The sequence below is a fragment of the Bos grunniens genome, chromosome 12, assembly GCF_055505025.1.
Source record: "Bos grunniens cultivar Pamir isolate PY7600 chromosome 12, Bosgru_T2T1.0, whole genome shotgun sequence".
Taxonomy (NCBI): domain Eukaryota; kingdom Metazoa; phylum Chordata; class Mammalia; order Artiodactyla; family Bovidae; genus Bos; species Bos grunniens.
Genome location: NC_141176.1, coordinates 10106699 through 10127000, shown reverse-complemented (window position 1 = coordinate 10127000; position 20302 = coordinate 10106699). Strand labels below are relative to the sequence as shown.

At 40.6% G+C, this 20302-nt stretch overlaps 1 pseudogene; it reads left to right on the top strand.

The window, feature by feature from the left end:
• The first annotated feature begins 599 nt into the window (after positions 1–599).
• Positions 600–1941, top strand: LOC147361350 (pre-mRNA-splicing regulator WTAP pseudogene; annotated as a pseudogene).
• The last annotated feature ends 18361 nt before the right edge of the window (positions 1942–20302 follow it).

The following is a 20302-nucleotide window of genomic DNA, read 5'->3' as shown; positions in this document are numbered from 1 at the left end:
AAACACAGATTCTGCCTTCAAATTACTGTCTAGCGCAGGGCCCAGAGCCATGAGTCAAATCCAGCCCACTGCTGGTTTCCATACAGCCTCCATGCGAAGGAAGCTTTTCACATTTTTTGAGGGGTTGTAAAAAACAGTAGAATATGTGATAGAATCGCTCAGTCGTGTCCGACTCTTTGTGACCCCATGGACTGTAGCCTACCGGGCTCCTCAGTCCCTGGGATTTTCCAGGCAAGAGTACTGGAGTGGGTTGCCATTTCCTTCTCCAGAGGATCTTCCTGACCCAGGGATCGAACCCAGGTCTCCCTCATTGTAAGCAAGACGCTTTACTGTCTGAACCACCAGGGAAGTACAAAAACCAATAGAATATGTGATAGAGACCACCTATGACTCAAAAAAAAAAAAAAAAAAAACACATAAAATATTGACTCTCTTGTCCTTTCCTGAAAAAGTGTGCTGACCCTTAGTTTGGTGAGAAAATATATGGAGATCATAATACCAGCCTCACAAACTGTTGGATTTTGTTGCAGATTATGTGCTAATTTTTGCTTGGCTAGCATAAATGCCTTTCTTCTAATAAGAGATTATCGAAAGGGGAGCGCCAGGGTTGCGGCGCGGAGGAGGAGCGCGGGGGCCGGCGGAGGCAGCACGGTCGGGCGGCCTTGGCGGCGAGAGGACAGCGTGGGGTCAGCCTACGTGACGAGGTGGGCGCCGGCGCAGCCTCCGTCTGGAGAGGATTCAAGATGACCAACGAAGAACCTCTTCCCAAAAAGGTTCGACTGAGTGAAGCAGACTTCAAAGTTATGCCACGAGATGAATTAATTCTAAGGTGGAAACAGTATGAAGCATATGTGCAAGCTTTGGAGGGCAAGTACACAGATCTCAACTCTAATGATGTAACTGGCTTAAGGGAATCTGAAGAAAAACAAAAGCAGCAGCAGCAAGAATCTGCACGCAGGGAAAACATTCTTGAAATGCGACTAGCAACCAAGGAGCAAGGAATGCAAGAGTGTACTACTCAGATCCAGTACCTCAAGCAAGTCCAGCAGCCTAGCGTTGCACAACTGAGATCAACAATGGTGGACCCAGCGATCAACCTGTTATTCCTAAAAATGAAAGTGAACTGGAACAGACTACAGACAAACTGGAACAAGCCCAGAATGAACTGAGTGCCTGGAAGTTTACGCCTGGTAGCCTAACAGGCAAAAAGTTAATGGCAAAGTGTCGAATGCTTATCCAGGAGAATCAAGAGCTTGGAAGGCAGCTGTCCCAGGGACGTATTGCACAACTTGAAGCGGAGTTGGCTTTACATTAGAAATATAGTGAGGAGCTTAAAAGCAGTCAGGATGAACTGAATGACTTCATCATTCAACTTGACGAAGAAGTACAGGGTATGCAGAGTACCATTCTAGTTCTTCAGCAACAGTTGAAGGAGACATGCCCGCAGTTGGCTCAGTACCAACAGCAGCAGTCTCAAGCCCCAGGCCCGAGTACCAGCAGGACTACATCTTCTGAGCCTGTAGGACAGGCAGAGGCCACAGGTAAAGACTGCAGTCATCTGGCCAACGGACCTAGTAATGGCGGTTCCTCCCGGCAGAGGACGTCTGGGTCTGGATTTCACAGGGACACAGCCGTAGATGACTTTCCTTCTTCTCCAGGGAATGGGAATAAGGCCTCCAGCAGCTCGGAGGAGAGAACTGGCAGAGGAGGTAGTAGTTACGTAAACCAACTCAGTGCAGAGTATGAAAGTGTAGACTCTCCCAGGGGCAGTGAAAACTCTCTCACACACCACTCAAATGACACAGACTCCAGTCATTAAGAGTCTGTTCTCCTCTGCAAGAGGAGAAACCAGTGAGTGGGAAAGGTAACCGAACTGCGGCTTCCCGCCACGTTCAGAATGGCTTGGCCTCAAGTGTAAATGTACAGGGTTCAGTTTTGTAAAAAAAAAAAAAAAAATCCAGCAAATTCTTATACAGTGTCACTTAATTTGGAAGAGGATACTGTCCATTTAATTAACGCATACTTTTGTCACAATTTGCCTTTTTTGTGGGTTTTTTTTTTCTTTTTTTCCCTTTTTCTTTGCTTCAATACCTCTGCCACGTTGGAAATTGTAACAGTTAATTACTTTGAATGTTGCTAAAAGGACATTTTGTGTAGGGTCAGGTTATTTTTATATGAGTTAATGTGAAGTTGTAAATGGAACTCTTTCCTTAAAGTATAACACAGTGATGTCTGTGTGAATCTGTGTCTACCCTAGAACCTGTGCTGTGTGAGGGCATTCTTACTCATGCTGTTACTATGCTTATGCACCATTCAGACTTGTTAGAGGAGATGTGGGTTTATGACTGCCAAGGTTGCCCAGTACAGTAGTTTTATCACTAAAAGTTGGACTTGTTGAAGGAGTCCTATAGTAGTTTCAGTGTTAGATACAGTTTTTCCCACCATACATCTGTGCATTTTCTCTTTAGGTGATTGAATGTTTAAGAAATTTGTGTGCATGGTTACTCAGTTTTTATGAATTGTTGTATCCTGTTAATGTATATTGCTCTGTGATCTAGTATATCTTACCTGTACTGATCAAACTTAAATAAAGACTTTTATTGTAACTCCTTAAAAAAAAAATAATAAGAGATTATCTTTTGGCAACAAATCCTACCCTGATCTCAGATTAGGAGGTCTGAGTGGGCCTAACCCCAAGACTCTTAATTTAGGGTTGGGTACTTAGAACTAGTTAGTCCTGCTTTTGAATGTCTCTGATCACAGGAAATTATGCACATAACCCAAGTAAGTCCAGTAAGATTCAATCATGCAATTTTGCTATAATTATTGGGAAAGAAAAACTCTATTTCTTCTGGAATTATTAAATGAATGATAATGAAAAAGTTGAGCTTTTTATCAGGGTCATTGCTTCTAAGAGGGCTTATATGAGAAACAGACTAACTCTGAGGAATAAAGAGACAAAAATGAAGGAGACATCAAGTGCTGAAGATATGGTTTGAACCCTGGATTCAATTGTACCAGGGGCTAATGCTTGCTTTAGATTGGTGTTTTGTTTCATTTTGTGCAGTCATACAAGTATTACTTTCTTTTATTAAAAGTGGTTTAAACTAAGTTTCTGTTACTGTAACATAAGGTATTCCTACTAATATCAAATTAAATGAGAAAATGAATGTTAAATAATTTATACATAATAAGTGCTTATGAAATCCTCTTCTTTAAAATTAGCATCTCATATGCTCTAAGAAATATAAAATGTTTACATTTAGAAGGTATTTTAAAGTTTCATTCAATGCAACTCCCTTGTTTTACTGAATCAGAGGCTGTAGAACCCCAGAAAATTTAAAAGAAATTAAAAAAAACTCAAAATGGAAAAATCACACATAGTGTGCTACTTCCTAATTGAAGTGTATTTAATTTTGTATGGTAATGGTTATGATCAGCAGCTAATACATTTGTGGCAGTCAGAAAAGGCTTCCGCAAAGAGACAATAGCTTAGCTGGTTCCGAAGGAACAGCATCTTTGCTCAATTAAACAAAATTAGGATGAATACTGGAGTGGGTTGCCATTTCCTCCTCCAGGGGATCTTCCCAACCCGAGGGATCTCACCCCTGTGTCTTACATCTCCTGCATTGGCAGGCAGATTTTTTTTTTTTTTTTTTTACCACTCTGCTGCCTGGGAAGCCGCAGGATAAGTCCTAGGGAAAGTTCATTATTCTCCTCAGAAAACACACCCTAAAGGTCTGAACATGAAAGAAAACACACAACTTACTGAGAGGTACAAAGATAAACACAGGGGAGTGTTCAGCAGTGAAGCATAATCAGAAAGGATGAGGTTGTGGCGATAACCAGGGCCAGGTCAGGACAGTCCTCATATGCCATTGTAGAGTGTGGACTGAGCAGAATTGCAGGTTCTCCATTTACATTTTGGAGAGAAAGCAACAATGCAGCAGTTCAGCTTTGGTTCTACTAATCCAGGAGAACAATGTGAGAGAGACAGTGGTCCCCAATCTTTTTGGCTCCAGGGACCAGTTTCACCCAAGACAATTTTTCAACAGATGTTGGGGCAGGGCAGGTTTGGGGATGATTCAAGCCCATGATATTTATTATGCCACCACTGATCTGAGAGGAGCTGGCACTTCGGCAGTGACGAGAGTGATGGCGAGCGGCTGTAAATCCAGATGAAGCTCTACTTACTCATCTGCTGCTCACCTCCTGCTCTTCAGCCTACTTCTTAACCCACCAAGGACTGGGCCTAGTGTCCATGGCCTGGGGGTTGGGGACCCCTGGTCTAAGATGTGATTGATCTTAGGATTAGAAGATATAGAAAGAACGGGAGTCCAGATAGAAATATTGAGGATGGGAGAGAGATTGAAAGGCTATACAACAGAGAAGCTCTTGTGACTGCTTCCATGTAGGATGTGAAACAGGATGGAAGAGATGCTGAATGGGTGGAGTTCTGGGCTGCTAGAGGCAGGGATGCTGGTTATACTCTTTGATCACAGAAAATAATGAAAAGGAGCCCGGAATAATTGGTATTCACTTGGTTGTGTTGTGAAGAGTGGGCCTTGGAGAAACATGATGAGTTCTATTATGACATTTTGAGTTTGAGGTGCTCATGGTCATTAAATAGTGTTGACTATTAAATAGTGAGGTCTGGGGTATAGAAGGGAGATTTGCGTTGGAGATACAGAGTTTTAAAAAAACCATCATGTTGATGGGAGTGGAAAACATGTGATAGAATAAGGTTTTATAAAAAGAGATCATTGCTTTCCTTTATTTATTCTGATTTTTCTCTTTATAAAATTGAATATAGTGAACAAAATATTTAGTTTAAGTATGCTGCTGCTGCTACTGCTGCTAAGTCACTTTAGTCGTGTCCGACTCTGTGCGACCCCATAGATGGCAGCCCACCAGGCTCCCCCGTCCCTGGGATTCTGCAGGCAAGAACACTGGAGTGGGTTGCCATTTCCTTCTCCAATGCGTGAAAGTGAAAAGTGAAAGTGAAAGTGAGGTCGTGTCCGACCCTCAGCAACCTCATGGACTGCAGCCTTTCAGGCTCCTCCATCCATGGGATTTTCCAGGCAAGAGTACTGGAGTGGGGTGCCATTGCCTTCTCCTAGTTTAAGTATAGGATATAGCAATGAATTCTGAACAAGTCATCATTATAGTTCACATCTACATACCTTAGTACTCCTGGGAATTTTAGAATGCTTTATAGCAATTCTAGATATTTTAGCAATTTTTTTCATAGAGATTTTGAATCCTGTAAACTTAACAACAAAATTATCCTCTTCTTGAAGAATGAGGAGAGTGTGGCATTATGGGTAGAATTTCAAACTGGGGTTCAGTAGAAATTATGTGTTACTTTTGCTTCTAACTGGCTGTGCTACTCTGAGAAAGTTGCCTGTTGTCAGTGGAACCCTTCTCCCCATATACAAAATAAGGCAGTTAAAGCAAAAGTTCCATAGGCATCCTCTCTGCTCACACATTGTACAAGTCTAAGTATTTATGGATCAATGAGTAATTTGCCTTTCTGTAATTTCATTCTTGTGACACTCTTGACATTAAGAGATGGAAAGAAGATATGATGAGCTCACAGTTTGTGCTTTAAAAGCAAACTAGAGTTATGTAGAAATCACCAACACTTTTAGACCAAAAATTAATCAAGCTGCGATCTGTGGTTGTTTATCATTTCAATACTTACTGTTGAATTACCCTTACTCACCTTCTTAGCCAGAGTAGCCAGTGTTAGCATGGCTAGAGGAACCACAGCCCCCAGTTACTTCACAATCCCTTGTTGCCAATCACTGAACACAAAATTTTGGTTTTAAGACTATATGTTTAGTGAGTCTGCCTAGATATTTAGTGTTTTGAAAAGACCCTGATGCTGGGAAAGATTGAGAACAGGAGGAGAAGGAAGCAACAGATAATCAGATGGTTGGATGGCATCACTAACGTGAGTCTGAGCAAACAACAGGAGATAGTGAAGGACAGGGGAGCCAGGTGTGCTCAAGTCCATAGGGCCACAAAGAGTCAGACACGACTTAGCGACTGAACAACAAGCCCATTGATGCCATCCTTGTAAATTACTCACAATATTTAAAGTGGTATGTATTTGTGTCTTTTGCAGGCAGGTTTTTTCAATTTAGCCAAGACATTTCACATTCAAGTACATAAAGTTTTCCAATAACTAGATAATTGGGCATACAGAACCAAAGTAATTCAATTATAAAATGTATTTTAATCATGAAAAACTGACAGCATAATGGATAGAACTTGTTTAAGTGAATGAACACATTATCAAATAAAGAATGATTGACTTTTTAAAAGTCACAGAACCTGAAAAATAGAAAACATTATAGATTAAAATGTGTCATTCTCTTGTGATTTTGAAAATAGGCAAGCCAATCCAGTTTGAATATTTTACTCAAATATGTCTAATCTTCTTCCTAGTTAAGTAAAATAACAAATTTTAAGAAAAACATATGTGCTAACTCTCAAAAGACAGATAAACATAACTCATAGATATCTTATATAGAGAGCTGTTTTTTTCTGGGTCTTGATAGAACCACAACTTTAGTAAATAAAGGCCACAAAGCAGGTATCCTATGTATTGATTTTAGTGGGGCATTTGATGTAGTGTTTAATGAAATCTTATTCCCTAAATAATGAGCAATCTCATGTGTTGAAAGTGGCTGAAGGAACATGAACAAAAGGTGGTATGAAATGCCTACCTGTCTGTAGAGTAAACTACAATTTCAAAAGGCTTACTGTGAGGCCCTGTAAGGAAACCGATGAGAATGGAGGAACAAACTCCGGAAAACCTTCCAGAAATCAAGGGAATGTTTGGCTCATTAGCATATAGTTTGGTCTTACTAGAATGAAATAAAAGTATTCTGATTCAGTATTTTTTTCTTTAACCTTTATATTAATATTCCTTTGCCTGTGTTGTAATTCAGACTGAAATGTGAGCTTGCATAGCAAACTTATGGTTGCCAAAGGGGAAAGGGGACAGGGGAGAAATAAATTTTGAGTTTAGCATTAGCAGATACATACTGTTGCTGCTGTTCAGTCACGAAGTCATGTCAGGCTCTTTGTGACCTCCTGGACTGCAACGTGCCAGGCTATCTTGTCTTCCACTCTCTCCTGGAGTTTGCTCAAACTCATGTCTGATGAGTCAGTGATACTCTATAACCATCTCATCCTCTGCTGCCCACTTCTCCTTTTGCCTTCAATCTTTCCCACATCAGAGTCCTTTGCAGTGAGTCAGCTCTTCACATCATGTGGCCAAAGTATTGGAGCTTCAGCTTCAGCATAAGTCTTTCCAATGAATACTCAGAGTGGATTTCCTTTAGGAGTGATTGGTTTGATCTTCTTGCTGTCCAAGGGTCTTCTCCAGCATCACAATTTGAAAATATCAATTCTTTGGCACTCAGGCTTCCTTATGATCCAACTCTCAAACCCGTACACGACTACTGGAAAAACCATGGCTTTGACTAGATGGACCTTTGTTGGCAAGGTGATGCCTCTGCTTTTTAATATTCTGTCTAGGTTTGTCATAGTTGAATACTGTGCTGTGCTGTGCTCAGTTGCTCAGTCGTGTCCAATTCTTTGCGACCCCATAGACTGTAGCCCACCAGGCTCCTCTGTCCATAGGAATTCTCCAGGCAAGAATACTGGAGTGGGTTGCCATGTTCTCCTCCAGGGGACCTTCCCAACCCAGGGATGGAACCCAGGTCTCCTGCATTGCAGGTAGATATTTACTAGCTGAGCTACCAGGGAAGCCCATTAGATACATACTACTCTATATAAAAAATAAACAGCAAGGTCCTACTGTGCAGCACAGGGACCTATATTCACTATCCTGTAATGAACGTGGGCTTCCCAGGTGGCTCGGTGGTAAAGAATCCCCCTGCCAATGCAGGAGACACAGTTTTGATCCCTGGGTCGGGAAGATCCCTTGGAAAAGGAAATCGCAATCCATCCCAGTATTCTTGCCTGGGAAATCCCATGGACAGAGAGCCTGGCAGGCTGGAATCCATGGCACTGCAAAACCCAGACATGACTTAGTGACTAAAACAGCAACAGTAAACAGTAATGGAAAAGAATCTGACATAACTGAATCTGGGTGTACACTAGAAAGTAACACAACAGTAGAAAGCAACTATACTTCGATTTAAAAAAGCAAAAGCAAAATAAAATAATTCATTTGTTTTCAAGGCATTTAAGACTTTCTGTCTACCTTTTGGAGTTTATCATAGTTTGGCTTGTGTTACCGAGTCTTATCTATGTATATTTTCCTCTTATTCATGGCAAGAACTTATTAGTTATTCTTTAAATTTATTACATCTCTTTTCTTCCTTCATTTGTATCTTTTCTTGAATTGAATTGAATTTACAAGTAACTTCAAAAACAAACAAACCAAAAAAAAAAAAAAGCAAACACTATACTGAATTGTCTAGTAATCTTGAGACTGCTTTTTTTGTGGAAACATTGGTGAGGGCAGGAGTAAGGGATCTTTTTAAATGTATTTCATCAACATGCTGTATGAAACTTAATTTTAAAATATGCAAAGGTGATTCTTTCATTAAAAAAGAATACTTCAATCTAAATATGCATTATTAATATTCTTTCCTTTTTTTGGATATCTGATGAGAAGAAAAATGTTTGAAATATTTGTTAAAAACACATGTTCTGGTAATAACATTCATACAACTGAAGTTTGTGCCCAGTCATGTCAGTCATGTCAGACTTTTTGTGACCCCAGGGATTGTAGCCCACCATTCTCCTCAGTCCATGGGAGTCTCCAGGCAAGAATACTGGATTGGATTGCCATTTCCTTCTTCAAGACTGAAATATAATAGTTAATAAAATAAAGGTCTTATCATTTATGTAGAATTAAGTATATGTGAAATATTTTTGGAATCAGAATTATTCATGGTGTTAATTTATTGTATTTTTCCTGAAATAATTTTTATACAGAATGCTCATAGCTGTTCTCAGTCTACGATTTTTTTAAAAATTTCATTCAAGTATATCACTGTTATTCTTTCCATTTTATAGAGAAAATTTAGGCATGGTCAGGATGAGTAAGCATATTAGGTATTGAGAAGGATAGTAAAATATTGAGAAGGAAATTCATGTATGATAATCTTAATCTGTTTTTTCTGATATGATCAGGAAAGTAATCCTTCAAAATTAGGTGTGTTTCTCTTATCAGTAGCAATTTTAATTAAAATACACTATATTTTTAAACATTTGAATTCTGCCTCTTCGTCATGATAGCTCAATATAAATTGTTATGAGATTACTGTAATACTTGCTTTTAATCAATAAAATAAAATTAGTTTTCTTGTTTATTTTGATCCTTTGAAGAGGTACTTAACTGTTAATTCATACTGTTTTATTCCTGGCAAAATTCCAGATGATCCTGGGAGTCACAGAACTATTATTATAGCATAAGACATAAAAGGAAATGATGTTGTCTTAGAAACAGACTTTCTTCTATTATCTTCCTTAGTGGTACATGGGCTGCTGGTTACACAGAGTGTTTGTGTGGGTTTGGGTGATCCATTTATAAGTGATTCTATTCTTTTAACTTTTATCATCCTATTTTGTATCTCAGAGGATAAATAATCTCTTTAAAGCAGTGAGATAAAATGTGGAATCATTAATTTTCTTCTAGTCTTTTTATCAACTGTGTTTCTCTACCCATGAGTTGCTGTGTCAGAAACCGTGTTAATAGATTTCCAAGGGCACACTTGAGAAGATTTCTGAATAATGGCATGGTACTAGGATATCATGATAGAAATGCTTAACACCTAGCAAAGCCAGGTAACATTTAATGACAGTTGACAATTACTGAAGATGCTAAAACCATTTAGAGAATGACCTTTGAAGATACTGAAGACATTGCTACTGTGATAATGTCTAAAAAAAAAAAAAAAGTGTCAAGAAAACAAAGCAGGTCACAGGTCACAGGGTCCTTTTCTGCGAAATCTCCAAATTATTCTCCATAGATGCTGCACCAATTTACATTCCCACCAACAGTGTACAAGTATTCCCTTTTTTCCACAGCCTCACCAACATTTATTATTTGTGTTCTTTTTGATGAGAGTCACTCTGACAGGTGTGAGATCATATCTCTTTGTGGTTGATAAATCAGACAGAAAAAAAAAAATATGCTATTTTATCCCTTATATGTCGTGTCCGACTCTGTGGTTCCATGCACTGTAGCCCGCCAGGCTCCATGGAGTCTTCCAGGTAAGAATACTGGAGCAGATTGCCATTTCTTACTCCAGGAGATCTTCCCAACCCAGTGATTGAACCCACGTGTCTTGCGTCTCCTGTATTGGCAGGCAGATTCTTTACCTCTAGCACCACCTGAGAAACCCATCACTTATATGCGGAATCTCAAAAATAAAACAAGCATATGTAACAAAACAGAAGTAGACTCAGAGATATAGAGGATGAATTGTAGAGGGAAGGCAGAGGGGCAAAATAGGTTAGGGGAATTAAGAGATACAAACTAGTATGTATAAAATAAACAAGCTATGAGGATACGTTGTACAACCAAGGAAAAATGGTCATTACTTTGTATAATTATAATTACTTTGTGTAATTACTTTGCATAATCTATAAAGATACTGAGTCACTATGATACACTTCTGAAACCAATATAACCTTATAAATCAATTATTCTTCAGTAAAATGGACAAAAAATAAAAATGTTTTTATGGAAGAATAGGTCCTTGTTTGAGAGAATCTTCAAATTGAAATGATCTCTGCAGCGTAAGATATTCATTATTCTAGTGCTTGGTTATTGAGTACCTTATGCTTGCTGAATGCTGTTATGGGCCTGAAGAAACCTGCCTTTGCCTTCATGAGACTTACATTCTGTGGAAAGGGACAGGCATGGTGTCAAGAAACACAGTAAAGGGTGTGTCATCTAGGGTTGTGATTCAGGGATGATAAAGCTGCAGGAAAGAATGCCCAGGAAAGAAAATAGGAAGGAAAGGAAGGAAGGAGGGACAGAGAGAGAGAGGACGGATGGGAGAGAGAGAGGACTCTGTGTGTGTGTGTGTGTGTGTGTGTGTGAGATGGAGTGCATAGAAGTGGGGGTACCATTTTAAACAGAATAGTTGAGAAAGGCTTCCTCATACTAACATTTGAGGAGATAACTGAGGAAGATGAGAAATGAGTCTGTCTAGAAGATATTGTTTTTATCTACATAGCAACATAGCTCACATCATGCTTAAAATAGTCAGAAAGACAACTCAGATTTCACTTCATTTTAACTATTATGATTATTCCCCATAGAACCATTGTATTTATACTGTCACATACTGAGCAGAACCCAAGTGCATGGCATTTCAGGGTGTAAATGTAGAATTGATTAAATGCATTGAAATATAACATGTTACTGGGTCAAGGGCTTGTTGCCTGATACATAAACAGAGTGAAATAGAAAGATGTTAGATTTCATTTTTAACACAGAAGGGTATGTACAGATGATGTGCTGTGCTTCTTTTGTTTGTCTCATATTATGTTCTTAGAAGCGACAGGAAAAATGTACTCTGAGTTGTACTGTGAGTAAATTTCTTGCATTCAGTACATACACAGAAGGATATTAGCAAGCTAAAAAAGAGCACGAGGATATTCTTTTTGAGTTCTAACCTTGCCTTTAATCATTTCCATGGATATTGGTTTCACTGACCCTTACATTAATCATTCCTTGGCAAAAAGAGATGAGCAATACTATTGCCTCTGTTTTGTAAATAAGAAGGAGGATGATAGGAAGGTTAAAAGATCTGCCTCAAGCAATTCTAACTATAAGGCTCTGGTAAAGTCTTTTGAAGAAGCTATTTGTCTTAAATGACAGTTCTAAGTTTGAATCAGTAGGGTCTAGAGTAAACTGAATCTGAAACAGCATATTGAAATAAAAAGGAGTTCTCAATTCTAACTGCATTTGCATTACTAACTAGCCTTGTGCCTTTTAGAATCATTATTTTATAACTTGGGAAGCCATTAGATATTGTCATTTATCAGAAATTATTTATTGAGAGCTTTTTCTTCATGGTATGAAGTATAGGTAAAGTTATGCTCTGTGTTCTGAAATAGCTCATTCAGTAGAGGAGAAATTCACAAAAAAGCAGCAACAGAAATGACGTAACAGTGTGCTCAGCACCATACCAGGCAAGGATGGTGAGAAGAAGAGGAAGGTGGACACACCAACAAAACACGGAAGTTAGGATGAGAGGGCTGGCTTATCAGAGATCCGTGAGTCTGTTTCTATTTTGGAATAAGACTAACTAATAAGGACCTACTATATTGCACGGGGAACTCTACTCAATATTCTTTAATAATTACATAGGAAAATAATATGAAAAAGAATTGATATATGTAGAATTGATTCATTTTGCTGTACACCTGAAACTAACACAACATTGTAAATCAGATCTATTTCAATAAAAATTAAAAAAAATCTAGCATAAGGCAAGCAGGAAAAGGCAAAAAAGGAAAAAAAAAAGACAAGAAAGAAAAAAGTAAAGAAGTTATGATTAATCACATAAAAGGGTTTTGTCTTGAATCTGAATATAGAGAAACACTTTGATATGCATTGAAGCATAGAAAATGACCTACTGTATTTGAAACTTACAAGATCATCCTAGAGGCAAAGAATTTATTTGAGATAGAGGAGTTATGAGGCTTTAACAAGACTCTAAGAGAAAAATTATGAGGGAGTGAACTAAAAGAGTGAATGTGGAATTAGATAAGAAAAGACTGATTCAAGAGATATTTACAAAGTGAAATCTATAGGATTCGATAGGAAACTATATAGAAAAGAAAAGATAATTAGAATTGTCACGGTAATTTTGAGCAGTAATGCAGACAAGGTCAAGGTTTTAGAATTGAAAGTATTGAAAGGAAACATATTCTGGAGCCATCTGGAGTCTTTTTAGCTGCAGGTCATTAAGCAAAGACATAAATGAGGGTGCATTTGGCCAAAGTACACGAACTTTTACTTAAAGGTCAGAGCCTCTGAGATTAGTGGACCCCTGGGTGCAAAGTCATCAGAGACTTACATTCCACTCATCCTCTACCATCCTCCTAAAGGTTACATTCAGAGATGTAGGATGTATGTGACAGTTTCAAGAGACACAGTTAAAAAGAGCCATGTCCAGATGTACAAAGAAAGATGTACAAAGAAACCCCTATCCCTGGGGTTGTTGTAGGTATTCAGAGTTTTTCTCCTCCTCCTCTTCCTCAGCACGGGCTTTCGTGCTAAGTCACTTCAGTCATGTTCGACTCCTTGTGATCCTATGAACCTGCCAGGCTCCTCTATCCATGGGATTCTACATGCAAGAATACTGGAGTGGGTTGCCATGCCCTCCTCCAGGGGATCTTCCCAACCCAGGGATGGAACCCCGGTCTCTTATGTCTCCTGCATTGTCACGTGTGTTCTTTACCACTCTCACTGCCTGGGAAGCCCTTTCTCAGCCTGTCTCCTCCAATACTGAGAAGACCTAATTCACATGCTCACCAGAAAAGAGATGATGATGACTTATTTCAGCAAGCTGGGGTTTCCTGCTGGGTAGAAGCTCAGTCTGAGTCAAGGGTGAGAAGAGTAGAAAAGGGTACAAAATCATAGCTCTACCTACAAAAAGAGGGGTGAGTAGGCTTAAGAATACATACCTTGAATGTATATGAAAATAGGGGAAATAAACATGATCTTCCTAAATAAAAAGACAGACCAAGATTGCATATGTTTTTTTTTGGGGGGTGGGGGTGATGCAGAGAGGAAGAGATGAGAGTATAAGATGAAAAACTAAAAATTTAAGAAATTATTTAGTGCAAATCAAGTGTATAAACCCATGGCTCATCTTCCTTCCTCACTGAGCACTCATATTTGTGGCTTTACTATTTTCTAAGATGATCACTTTAAAATTGCTTTGATTGTTCTCCTATGTCCCTTTCTCCCTCATTTCTCTAAAACAGAAGGAAAACAGCATTTCTGGTTTTTGTTCTAAACACTATGAAGAGATCTCTGAGTGTGAAGCAGACCCAAGGGAAAAATAACCCTCCTAGATATAGATGTTACTGCTATTAAATTACTACCTTAAGTAGATGTACATATAGGAGATACAGTTAATTTCACAGGAAGATGGAAAGGACCACGGAGGTAATGAACTTTATTGAGAGTGCTTTTAATCCCATTGTGCATGTTTCAGAAGCTTTCTAAGCAGGGAAGACCACTGAGTTGATAAAAGAAGCATTTAGTTATTAAATGCCTTTGTGCTTCCCTGCTCGCCAGTGTATTTGCTTTAGAAATGAATGTTACACACTCGGTAGATACAGACATCCTTCTCTAACTGACTTGTCTCAGAAATAAAGCGCTGTGTGTATTTGGGGGCGGGGGCGGAGTGCAGCCAGTGGATGAAGTTACTAAGGAATATATTAAGCAACTTTTTGTGGATAGGTGGATTGCATAATTTAAGACTATCCTGGGGCATCCATAAATTATGCATAGGATTTGTTTTCTTATTTTACATTTTTAGAGAGGAGAACAACGACCCTTGATTCTGCAATCTCTACATCTTTAGCATTATCGAAATCTCACTATTGAATCCTGAGTATCCATAAGGATCCATACCATCTGCTGTTTGGACAGTTTTCCTAAGATCCTTTCAGAATACTCATTCTTTCTGGAATCCTGTTGTCTTTTGAAAAGGAATCAACTCTGCAGTATGTATAGAATGATTTCATTACACAGAATATTCACTTGTCTTAAAACAGTGGCAGAGACCCACTCAGCAGCAATTTGGAAACAATTTAATAATTCTTTTATTTTGCAGTTTTTAAATATTGTGTTGTTTACAGCTATATGAAGATAAGATTCAATAATGACTGTATTATGGTGCCTGTTACATACATCCTGACTGCTCTCTCTTTTCCAGTGTTTTAGGATGAGGGGCACCTTCTGTGACTCTACCGATTCTGTGCTACGACATGAGCTGTATGTTTTTCCAAGCTAATAATCGTGCCACTTATAATAACACTCCAATTCATCCCTGCACTTTGCAACAGTATACAGTTAAATAACAGATGGAAAAAAATAAAAAAACCCTGAGACTTCGGAGAAGAAATTCAATATAGTGATTTCATTTGCTTGGGTCACTTTGTTTTATAAATCAACAACTGGGAACACTGTAATTAGTTACCAGCATAGGGTATTTTGTTTAGCTGTTTACTGCTTAAAGAGCTGGCATCATTAAACATTACTTTTAGGTCACTTTTAATTACTGCATTTGAGGACATGGGTTATATGCCGTAATTGTCTCCTTTTAAACTGAAGCCAAAGTTTAACAAGTTGATTTTCACTGGCCCTATAGACATACCTACATTTTCCAATGAGTGACGCCTTGGCTGCCCCGCTAGGTGGCAGAAGTGCTTTGCAATTGCTAGATCTGTGCTTTGAAGCCACCGAGTCCCCTCTCCACTCTTACTCCTGCGGCAGCTGAGACTGATACAAATGTATAAACAAGAAGAAGCTATACATGACACTCATCACCCTTATTAAAGCATAAAGCAACAATACCAAGCCAAGTTCCTGGCTTCTGTTGGTCTAGGGAAGGCTAGACTTTGCTGAGGGGGCGAAGTAAAAGAAGAAATCCTGAGAAAATGACTGTTTGCTGAGGTTTGGTGCTCTGTGTGTATGTGAGAGAGAGGGAGACTTTGTACCACTGCCCAGGAATCGAGCACCCGAAGGAGACAACTTGCACCTCGCAGATCCACTGTTTCTCAAAGGGCTTCTGGTACTTCCACCTGACTCTACGATGGGTCTTGTTGCTTAACCCCCTTTAGAAGAGGAGTGAGACATAAAAACTCAATCTGTTAGACAGAAAAGCAGGCAGCTTCCTGGCTTCTTACTAGGGAGAGATCAGTTACAGAGTTGAATAGAGTAGAATCTGATAGGGAAACATTTTATTTGTGTATAAAAAGATTTGCTAAGTTGATGTTCAGGATACTACCCAGGAAATATATACATTTTTGCAACATATGGAATGTCACCAATCAATTCTGAGAGATGCTGAGTCACACAAAAGGGAAGGTGCTCACTGGTATTCATAGGCTACAGATTTAGGGATTTGGGAGAGAGGATGGGTTTATTTATTTATCTATTTTTGAATGAAACTGTTGCATTCTAGTCTAAATTTTAATAAAACTGTTCCTCTTAGGAAGGCATCAGAGGCGATAAAAAGAAAGGGAAGAGTGTGTGTTCCCCTACCTAGGGGAGAGACACAGCAGCTGCCTTATTCTGGAAAGACATTCATCTGTAGGTTGAATTCTAAGTGGATCCACCTACATCTGCCATCCCAGCCGGCACCTGGTGCAGGGTGAATGACACACAATGCTACCCAAATGTCACTGCCCAGCCGTGTCCACCAATTAAAACTAATAAACATTCCTCCCCACGCCGAGGATGCATCGCCAGCCCAGCGAGCAGCAGGGCGCGCGATGGCAGAGCATGATGACAGCAGCAGCGGCCGCGGCAGCCGGAGCCCTGGGCAGCAGGTGTACTTGGCTGGGAGCAGAGAAGGGCACAGCGAAGCGCTGGCATCGCAGGCTCACATATTATGCAGGCAGAGCTGAGTTGTTTACAAATCGAGAGCAGAGGGGATTTGGTTGCAGAGAGAAGTGAGCGCACTGCATTCAGGGCTCAAGGCACCTGAGCGGGGGTTCCATACCGGTCGACTGGGTGCCACTCCTTATAGAAAACAAAACAACACACACACACAAAACAAAACAAAAAAACCACCCTCCCCATTAGCCCTCAATGCACATCCTGACGCAGTAGCAGAGGCCCAGTTCTGCACGCAGACAAAAACGCCTGACGAGAAACCCAAGGATCTCCGAGGTTGAGGGCCAGCAAGTCTCTCTTGCTCTCAAGTGTAACTTTCCCAAGTGACATGGGTAAGCCAGATGACGGAGCGGACCGGCCTGGACAGAGCTTGCACATATGAAAAGATACAGAGTCAGAAAGAGGCAATACATGGGAAGAAAATAAACCCGCAAGAAGGTCATGGGCCTGGGAGTCTCAGCCTTCGGTGAGTCGTAGTGGCCTTACACCCTCCTCCACGCTGGACTGAACTGGAAGGAAATTGGAGACTCCGGCTGGCCGCAGAGGGGACAGCCTGCGTGCGTGGACGTCCGCGCATGCGCGCTCACGTTGGAGGCCAGAGCAGGGAGAGCTGGAGCACCGAGCATCTTTCGGATGGAGGCATCTGGACTGCGCGCCTGTCCTTAATCACACTCAGCAGTGAGCCACCTTGGGTGCGATTTTCCTGGTTTCAGAGTTACTTCTACTAAAGGCAGGGGGAATGTGTCCCCTAGCCCTCTTATCAGCCGTGCGGCAACCTCTGTCAGTCTGTGTTTTCACCTCTGCTGGTTTCAAGTCTGCTGTCTGGCGGGATCAGTGCTGTCAGTTTAAAATCCTGCTTCTCTCCATGAGGGCCGTTATGATATGGGACACCTGAAGGTGTCATTTTCGTGTGGTTAATTAACCTTGAGACCAGAGGCACAGCAGCCCAGCCCCTTAATTACATTTATGTGTGACCCCGCAAACGCGGGTTGACGAGGGGCTGCCATTACTGCCGGCAGCTCACAGTGCCACCTGTCTGACCATAATCTGGGGGTTGTCATACAATACTGATGTCTGTCCTCGACATGAATTGTCCTGCGTTCTGAGTTCAGATGGCAAAGCTTTGAGTGTCTGAGCGGAACCTTTTGACTGGTGGATGCAAACACTTGCAGTGGAGAATTTCTTTTACAATTTAAAAAAGCAGCTTCATCTGCTTTTGTCTGCCAGGGTTGCATGGCTGAAACCTGGAAAAATGGACTTGAGATTACGACTGTGGTTGTGAAAACCCATGGGGGATATGTTTCTGCTTTCCATGTTTTTCTCAGATTGAATCAGTTCCCTCACTGATATCCTAGTTTCAGCCTTTTACACAATTGGAGTGAGCAGAGTTAAGGCCTTCTGCACAATAGAAGCTGCCTGTACTCTTGCCTGGAAAATCCCATGGATGGAGGAGCCTGGAAGGCTGCAGTCCATGGGGTCGCTGAGGGTCCGACACGACTGAGAGACTTCACTTTCACTTTTCACTTTCATGCATTGGAGGAGAAAATGGCAACCCACTCCAGTGTTCTTGCCTGGAGAATCCCAGGGACGGGGGAGCCTGGTGGGCTGCCGTCTATGGGGTCGCAAAGAGTCCGACACGACTGAAGTGACTCAGCAGCAGCAAAGTCATTTGACTCCAGGATGTGGAGTCTTGGCCTGCAGGGATGAAGTGGTTTGAGGCTAGGGATGGTGTGGAGGAAGAAGAAAAAGTGACAGACGGCTGTGTTGTCAACTCAGTAAAAGGGAAGAAGAGGAAGGAAGCAGAGGAGGCAGACCGGGACTTTCAAAGCATCACCAGGGAACGTGATCCAGTCTAGCAACTGGAAGAGCTAATTCCTGGCTAAGGATTCAGATCACAAGGAGCCAAGGTGAGTCCAGAACACACACCATGTTATGGCTGGTTTGAAACCCAGATGAAGAAACGAGAAAAGGAAAGTAGAAAGTAGAAAGAAACAATAGAGACTGATGTTATCACAGTGTGTGGTCTCCTTATACCTGTCCCTGTTACACTAAAAGCAGGTTCATCATTTGTTTGTTTAAAAACAAACCAAAAACTCATTACTACTTGCTTGCGGCATTGTGTATTAATAGAAAACAGAAAAAAAGAGAAATTCCTTGTAGTATGAACTGATCTGAGTTTTGAATTTCCCTTTACAACACCGCTGCCAAATTGTGCTTCGTCTTCTATTTTGATACCTCCAGTGACCAGCTCTTTTCTGGTTATTGGTGACTTCTGTGTAGTACTTCTGATTGTTTCTTTTGTGTACTCCAATGTGTCCTCTGTAGAGTTTCTACTCATGGGACTCTCATCTGATTCTAAAGCTCTGGAAAGCAAGTCCGCCAGTCCAACAGGTGAAAGTTTGTAAAATAATTAAAAAGAAAGCTCATGGCCCATCATTTAATTCTTAAAACTACATTCTAAACTATACACGCACCGCTATGTTCATTGCAGTACTTTTGACAGTAACCAAGACATGGAAGCCACCTAGATGTTCACTGACAGATGAATGAATGAAGATGTGCTACATATATACAATGGGGTATTACTGAGTCATAAAAAGAACGCGTTTGAGTCAGTTCTAGTGAGGTTGGTGAACCTACAGCCTGTTATACAGACTGAAGTAAGTCAGAAAGAAAAAAGATATATATTAATGCATATATATGGAATCTAGAAAAATGGCATTGATGAAGCTGTTTGCAAGGAAGGAATGGAGACACAGATATAGAGGATGGATTTATGGGCACAGTGGGAGAGGACTGTGTGGGATGAATGGAGAAAGGAGCATCCAACATATATGCACTATCCTGTGTAAAATGGATCACTGGTGGGAAGTTGGTGTATAACATGGGGAGCCCAGTCTGGTGCTCTGTGATGACCTAGAGGGGTGGCAGGTGGGGAAGTGAGGGAGACTTGAGAGGGAAGTGATGTGTGTATGATTATGGTTGATTTGCATTGTTGTATGGCAGAAACCAACATAGCATTGTAAAAATTAAAAAGCGAGAAGTAATATAAAAATGTTTATAAAAAATAAATGCAAAAATACTTTTCTGGAAATACAAGGAAAAGTAAGATGGGATCTGGGTTCTCCTGCAATGTGAACCCTTGCCCTGGAGACGGGGAGGTACTTACGTCACTGACCACTGACCAAACTTACGTGCATTTTGGGTGTGTGTTTCAGTGCCCCCAAGGAACAGGGGTGAGTCTGAGGAAGTGCTTGGAGGACAGAGAAGTGTGAGGCGGAGCCCCGCCTTTTTCCTTGGAGTAAAAACAGGAGTTCAGTTGGTTTAACAATGGAGAGTTTAAATGCCCCGGGGTTGGCAGGGAGAGAGAAGGGGAAACAACCCCTCTTCTTGGGCAGGAACAAAACAGTTCTGAGTTCTCTTCTTAAAGAGGCTAATACTGTGAGCAGCTCAGAGTTTTCCCAGGGAGACCTGAGCTGACCCTACACTTGTGTTACAACTGGCTGTGTGGCATAAAATGGGGTTTATTAAATCAGTAACGTTGGCTGTGCTCCAAGAGGAAGTCTGGGAAGAAAGCAGAGAAAAGCTTCTGGTATTAGTTTTGTTTATTTTTTTGACTCTGGTATGATGGAGCCAAAGGAAGAGAGTAGGAGAAATTTG